Below are 7,553 nucleotides of genomic sequence, written 5' to 3'. Positions count from 1 at the left end.
AACACCATAACATGTGAACTGTTATTCATTTATTTTATTTATTTTTTGTCCTTTTCAGTCAAGGTGAGAACACAGTCTCATCATCACCCACATGATTCTTTTGTCAGGGCTATGCGAGCTCCCACAGCAGTGATTGTCATTTTTAATAGGCAGCATGATAAGAAGCCGTCTATTTATTAAGAGAACTGATGGAGAATTTGAGACCTAAAATGAACACAGATATGCACTGTTATGTTCTGTCCAGCTGCGAGACTAACTACAGACTGTGGGCACTGCTAGCTGCTTCTGATACAGAAATGTAAGTAAAGAGGACCTAAGGAGTCACATACCTTTATACAGAGTGCAGGAGCTGCAGAAGGAGAGCTCATCAGCATTGAAATAGCTCACTGATGTGCTTTTGTAACCCAGATCATTGTTTGAGTATGGGATTTCTGCGCATAGCCCCTCTCTAGTCCAGCTACAGAGTTTTTCCTTCCGTTCGTCCGATGAGGCGCATGCTGCTCTCGTGCCCTCTACGAGCTGGAAATTCGGGTACAGTAGACATTTGAGTTGCTGTAAATAGTTTTAAAACCTTTATATGTGAAGCTAATGATTTAATATGTTGTTAGGAAAAAGTCTTGTAGCGGTTACAAACGTGAAGCGGAGCTGAGTCCGACAGCATTCGCCATTACACGAACTCCTCTGGTGAGTTAGCGTGCAGCTCATGTTCGTATGAAATGTTTTGTGCCTTATTATACTGCAGCGAGGTATCAAATCTACCGCTGTCATGTTGTTAAGAAAGAGGCTAAATATTGTATAACGTGTGTTATTGGCTGACTGTTAGCAAGCTAGCCGTTAAGTGAGCCTAGCTAATGTCCTGAAATGGCGGCCGACACGAGGTCAGTTACAGTGTTATTATGTTATGCCTAAGAGAACAGCATTGATAAGCATTGTTAACTGCATTTATGTTCTGTTATATTTTTATTTTGACAAACCTGTATTATTATAATGGTAAGTCTGTTAAATAAGCCGTTAGTGACATGGACACTGAGTCAGTGGTACTGAGACTTATGAACATTTCAGTTAATTCTTCTGCACACTTGTGTGTAGGCTGGTTTGTTTGCCCTTTTGGTGCCCTGGATCCTACTGGATGAACTGCCTTGTGGAAGTCCTCATCTGATGACTCTGCCGAACCGTCCTGGCAAATAGATGGTCGTTGCTGCTTGCTGGATGCTATTATTGGATGCTACACCGTTCCAACAGAGCGGTAGGAACAATTCAAAGGGCCCCAACGATGCGCTTTATTTTTCCCTGAGCTCAGGTGATTTTCTTTTGGCCAAAGGACCTTAAAGGATACATATTTGTTTTTATTTATTTTATTTTTCTTATGACACTGAGTGGAAAGACACTACAAAAAAAAGGGGGTTTGTTATTTAAAATTGTGTCAAATAAATGTGTTTATGCTAAGTAAGTGTGGTGTCCATTGTGTGCTGGAAGCCTTATTGTTCCTGTGGTGGAGCAGCTACTACCAATCTCCTTTACGAAACTAGCTTCTGACAGGATACAGGTATTTGGGATACATTTGATTTCTTGTAACCTATTTTTAGAGAAACTGTGATTCTGGGTTAAACATCGGGGTGAAATTGATGACACCGACACCTAGTGAACTGCCCAAGGTCAACAGTCCTGATTTCCACGCATTAAAGGTTTGGCGTAAGTACAGATTGCGTTACAAGTGGCGAGCCAGCCAGGAGATTGGTGAAAAGTAGCACCTTGACTTTCCAGCTCACAACACCTACCTCTTTTCCTTGACCCTATTGTGTTGGACATGGATCTTTGCAGACGTTTTGATGTAGATGGCCAGTGCTCACTTTTTGTGACTGGCGTTGAAGGGATTTACACAGATGATGACATTGCTAGTGTTTTTTCAGTAAATGGTAAAGTTTCTCGGATAGTTCGAATTCCAGATGAATCAAACCAGCCAGAGGGTAGAGTCCTGATACAATATTTGTCCGATCAAGCCATTTCCAAGATCAACCCCCAGATCTTAGGCGACTTGCCGAGCCCCAAGGATCCTGCTATCGGTTGGTCTGTCAAAACCATTCGAGATGTTGCTCAGGAAGGGGTAGGCAAGGAGTTAGCTCGTAGATATTTAGAAGAACTGAAGGCTGTTGGAGATAGTGGTAAAGCAGGTTTCTTGAGTGTTATTCAGAGTGAGGTCAAAGAAGTTCGACATAACTCTGAGATTCCTGACACACAGCCACACACAGCTCAGGATGGTGACACATCCCTCCATGACATTGTAGCTAGTGATCATGATGAACCTAATCACTACACACAGACCCACAATGCACCTGATAGTGCTGTGGTGAACCCTGTTAATATCGACCGCAGTCTCCTTAACCCACCTCAGATTCAAAAAGTTGTCGTTGAGCACGTTATCAGAAATGACTCAACAGCCCCGTGGTCTACACAAACCAGACTGCGCACCTTTTCTGGCCGTGCTCCTAGGCCCAATGGTGAGGTAGACTATGAAACATGGCGCACACAAGTGGACCTTCTTGTCAGTGATTGCTCTCTTAGTGATGTGCAAAAGGTTAGGAAAATACTTGAAAGTTTGCTAAGTCCAGCAGCCGATGTTGTTAAGTTGCTTGGTGTGAGTTCACCACCCAGGGCTTATGTTAGGCAGCTCGATTCCGCTTTCAGTGTTGTAGAGGACGGAGAAGAGTTATTTGCAACCTTTCTCAGCTCCAACCAGAATAGCGGAGAAAAGCCCTCAGCATATTTGAACAGACTCCATAGCCTCCTTACTCGAGCTATTTCTAGAGGGGGAGTCTCTGTCGAAAGTTTGAGCGAACACCTACTCAGACAGTTTATTAGAGGCTGCTGGGACCAGAGTCTCATTATAGCTCTCCAACTAGAAAACAAAAAGAACAGTCCACCAACATTCCCAGATCTACTCCTTATGTTGAGGACCGAGGAAGGTCGTAGATCTGCAAAGCTAGACAGGATGAAAAAACATCTGGGTGCTACAAAAGCAGCTGTACATGCCCACTCCATTTTTGATGTACCCTCCTATGATGATGAGCCCGTTCCGACACAGACTGCAAAGCAGAGCGAAGCATCTAAGCTTGAGAGGAGAATGGATGAGCTTTCAAAGCAGGTAGAGAAACTGAGTCAAAGGTCCAAGAATTCTCCTTTTGACAGTGAGCTTAGTGCAGCGTTAAAACAGAGGCAAGAAGAAACTGTTAAACTTGAAAGCAAAATAGATGAGTTGTCTAAACAACTCAGAGAGCTCACTCAGAACCAAAAATGTCCTAAAGAGAATAATAGTGGCAAAGACTTCCTTGCGGCAAGAAATAGCAGTGCCAGGAGACCAGTTAAGGTTCCCTCTATGCCAAAGGCATGGTTCTGCTTTAGATGTGGTGAAGATAACCACATTGCCGCTCGATGCCCAAATGAACCCAACCAGGCACTAGTCCGCCAGAAGAATGCTGAGTTAAAGGAAAAGCAAGGAAGGTTCCAAGCCCAACAGGTTACTGAGCCTTTTGCTTTAAACTTGTAGCGGCTCCTGCTGTGGGACGTCCAGGAGCTGAGACCAGCATTAGTCCCGCCTCAAGTGACCAAAGAATTGGTGTTCAGAGCAAAATAAAGACCCAGACAACGGTTCAAGATTTCAGTTCCCAATCCCGCTTGCCACCCGGTCTGATAGGTCCTCGTTGTTCAGCTTCTGTTTTGGTTGAGGGTGTGCAATGCAACTCTATCATGGATAGTGGTTCACAAGTCACTACAATCTCCGAATCATTTCACAAGGATAAGCTGGCACATCTCCCCATTCAGCCCATTCAAGCATTGCTTGAGATTGAGGGTGCAGGTGGACAGCACGTTCCCTACCTTGGTTATGTTGAGACCCACATCACTTTTCCTCACAACATTACAGGCAAAGAGGAAGAGTTGGTTGTTTTGGCTCTTGTTGTGCCTGAGTGCCATTTTAACAGCAGAATACCAGTTTTGATTGGTACCAATGCACTGTTAAGACTCCATGATAAGTTATCTGAACGTGACGGTCCAGATTTCCTTCACAGACTGTGTTCCAGAGATGTAGCACTGGTTCTCCAGCACTTGGCTAAACAAATGGATGATTGCCACATACACCCAGTGAGGTTGCACGGGAAAGTACCAGTCACCATCCCTGCCAACCACAAGTGCTGTTTAATGGGCGATGTTAGGCTGAGAAAGAACACTCCTAACGTAAGTTTCGTCCTTGAACCAAATGAACACGACAAGTTACCTGGTGGTTTATTTCTTGAAACTGCTTTGATAGACATCCCTTACAAAGCTAAGAGTAAGGTTCCAGTCGTCTTGCAGAACTTGAGTGGGCATAGTATTGTATTGCAACCAGGAAGTACAGTTGCCCAGGTATGTGTAGCCCAGCACATTTCACCCCTGGTGCCTGTTTCAAATGCTTCTTCTCATGACAAGTTTGATGGAGAGAAGCTTAAGTTTAATCTTGATGAGTCACCCATCTCTGAAGAATGGAAAGAGCGCATCACCACCAAGCTCAAGTCTATTTCAGAAGTGTTTGCGGTTGATGATCTGTCTTATGGTCACACCACTGTGGTAAAACACCACATTCGGCTGAACGATGACACGCCGTTTAAGGAACGGTCGAGGCCCATCCACCCAAGTGACAGAGAAGCTGTCAAGCAACACCTCAAAGAACTGCTTAATGCAGGGGTTATTAGGGAGTCAGAGAGCCCCTACGCATCTCCAATAGTAGTTGTGCGTAAAAAGGATGGTTCAATCAGGTTGTGCGTTGATTACCGCAAGTTGAACGCACGGACCATTAGGGATGCTTATGCCCTCCCAAACATTGAGGAGACCTTCACGGCCCTTAGTGGTGCCAAGTGGTTCTCGGTCATGGACCTCAAATCAGGCTATTATCAGGTTGAGATGGCCGAGGAAGATAAAGCTAAAACTGCTTTTGTCTGTCCTCTTGGGTTTTATGAGTTTAATCGCCTGCCTCAGGGCGTTACAAATGCCCCAAGTACGTTTCAACGACTGATGGAGAAGTGTGTTGGGGATTTGAACTTGAGTGAGGTACTTGTGTTTTTGGATGATCTGATTGTGTTTTCAGACACCCTGGAGGAACATGAGGTGAGACTCATGAGGGTGCTGAACCGGTTGAGGGACTTTGGGTTGAAGCTGTCCCCAGAAAAATGTCATTTCTTTAGGCCCTCGGTGAAGTACCTTGGCCATGTGGTTGATGCCCAAGGAGTTCACACAGATCCTGATAAGATCTCAGCTTTGAAAACATGGCCTCGTCCTACAAACAAGAGAGAGTTAAAATGTTTCCTAGGCTTTGCCGGTTATTACCGGAGATTCATTGATGGATACTCAAAGATCGCAAAGCCTTTAAATAGTCTCACGGCTGGTTACTACTCACCCAAAAAGAGGGGTAAAGTGTATCTTGGAGAACATTTCAAACAACCATCAAACATTAACTTACCTTTTGGAGAGGAGTGGACACCTGAATGTGAAAATGCGTTTAAGACTTTGATTGAGAGACTGACATCGGCACCTGTCCTTGCTTTTGCCAACCCACAGCTACCATATGTCCTGCACACTGATGCCAGTCGTGAAGGCTTGGGTGCAGCGCTCTACCAAGAGCAGGACGGGAAGCTGAGAGCTGTGGCTTATGCAAGCAGAGGACTTTCCAAAAGTGAGAGAAACTATCCCACTCACAAGCTTGAATTTCTAGCTTTGAAGTGGGCAGTTTGTGAGAAGTTTAACAGCTACCTTTATGGCGCTAACTTCACCATTGTGACGGATAACAATCCTCTCACGTATGTACTGACATCTGCAAAGTTAGATGCTGCTGGTCATCGCTGGTTAGCTGCGCTGTCTACTTATCAGTTCACCGTTAAGTACAGGGCCGGTCATGCCAATCGCGATGCAGACGGGCTGTCCCGACGACCACAAGCTCCTCCTTTTGAAGATGAGGATTTCATCAAAGAAAGGGAGAGAGTTGATGACATGAAAAACCGTCTTCTAGAGGTGAGCAACGAGATGAGTCACGAGGTGGTATCTGCCTTATGTCAACGCCATCTTGTGGTGTCAAAGATCGAGCACTGTTCAAATCTAGAACAACCTTTGGCTGTAGAGTCTCTTGCTGTTGATCCCTCAACAGTTGCGGATGTATTTGGAGAAGACACATTACCATCTATGACAAGCTCTGACTGGTATAAAGCTCAGAGGGATGACCCGGTTGTCTCACGTGTCATTACCTTCGTTGAAAGAGCTCAAAAGCCCAGCTTCAGAGAAACAAACCTTGAAGTTCCTGATGTTAGGCTCCTTCTCAAGGAGTGGAGAAGACTCGAAATGAGAGATGGAGTATTGTACAGGAAATGGACAAATAGAGACAACACTGTATGGCAGTTAGTCCTACCTGAACAGTTCAGAGGGAAAGCGTTGCGTGGAGTGCATGATGAAGTTGGTCATCTTGGTTTTGAACGAGCACTGCATCTTGCCCGTTCCAGATTCTATTGGCCAATGATGACGAAGTCTGTAGAAGAGAAGTGCAGACAGTGTCCACGCTGTGTCAGGAGGAAAGCAGTGCCTCAGAAGGCAGCGCCTCTTGAAAATATTATAGCAACTTACCCGCTTGAACTCGTCTGTATGGACTATTTGTCAGTTGAGCCAGACAACAGAGACACCCGGAACATATTAGTTATCACTGACCATTTTACGAAGTTTGCTGTGGCAGTGCCAACTAAAGATCAGAAGTCCAGGACCATTGCAAAAGCTCTGTGGGAGAACTTCATAGTTCATTATGGGTTTCCCAGTCGTCTACTCAGTGATCAGGGTAGAGACTTTGAATCTCACACAATCAAAGAGCTATGTGCGTTGATAGGAGCAGACAAAATCCGCACTACACCTTATCATCCTCGCGGAAACCCGGTGGAAAGGTTTAACCGGACGCTTCTTGATATGTTGGGTACGTTGGAAGAGGAAGACAAATCTCACTGGAGGGACTTTGTTAAACCCTTAGTTCATGCGTATAACTGCACGAGGAACGACACAACTGGTTTCCCTCCTTATGAACTGATGTTTGGCAGACAACCCCGACTACCCATTGATTTAGTCTTAGGTATCCAACCTGAAAATGCCAACCATAAGTCTCATTCAGAGTATGTGAACAACCTTCGTCAACGTCTGGAGGAGAGCTACACTCTAGCTGCAAAAAACTCCCAGAAGATCGGAGAAAGGAATAAAGTTAGGTTTGACAAGAGGATTAGAGTGGCCGAGCTCTGTGCAGGTGACAGGGTTTTGGTTAGGAACATGAGTATCAGAGGTAAACACAAAATCTCAGACAGGTGGGAACAGAAAGTACATGTTGTGGTTAAACGAATCAATGATGGCCCTGTCTATGTTGTGGAACCCGAGTTGGGAGACGGACCAAAACGCACCTTACACAGGGATCTCCTTCTACCGTGTGGGTTCTTACCTGTGGAAGAAATAGCAGGGAGCAGATCTCATGGATCCTCTAAAGGGAAGAAACTGAGAAACAAAGC

General features: G+C 45.0%; 1 long non-coding RNA gene across 1 annotated transcript; it reads left to right on the top strand.

The window, feature by feature from the left end:
* The first annotated feature begins 454 nt into the window (after positions 1-454).
* On the top strand, positions 455-2,103 carry LOC146561973 (uncharacterized). The gene is made up of 3 exons (XR_014894526.1): positions 455-531; positions 609-684; positions 1,090-2,103. It is a non-coding gene; the product is annotated as an uncharacterized LOC146561973 (long non-coding RNA).
* The last annotated feature ends 5,450 nt before the right edge of the window (positions 2,104-7,553 follow it).

The sequence above is a fragment of the Mchenga conophoros genome, linkage group LG12 (genome assembly GCF_057382185.1).
Source record: "Mchenga conophoros isolate Kocher_MC1m ecotype Shallow Benthic linkage group LG12, M_conophoros_male_GT1.1, whole genome shotgun sequence".
Lineage (NCBI taxonomy): Eukaryota > Metazoa > Chordata > Actinopteri > Cichliformes > Cichlidae > Mchenga > Mchenga conophoros.
Note: the sequence above shows the minus strand (reverse complement) of the source record. Positions and strands in the feature narration are given on the sequence as shown.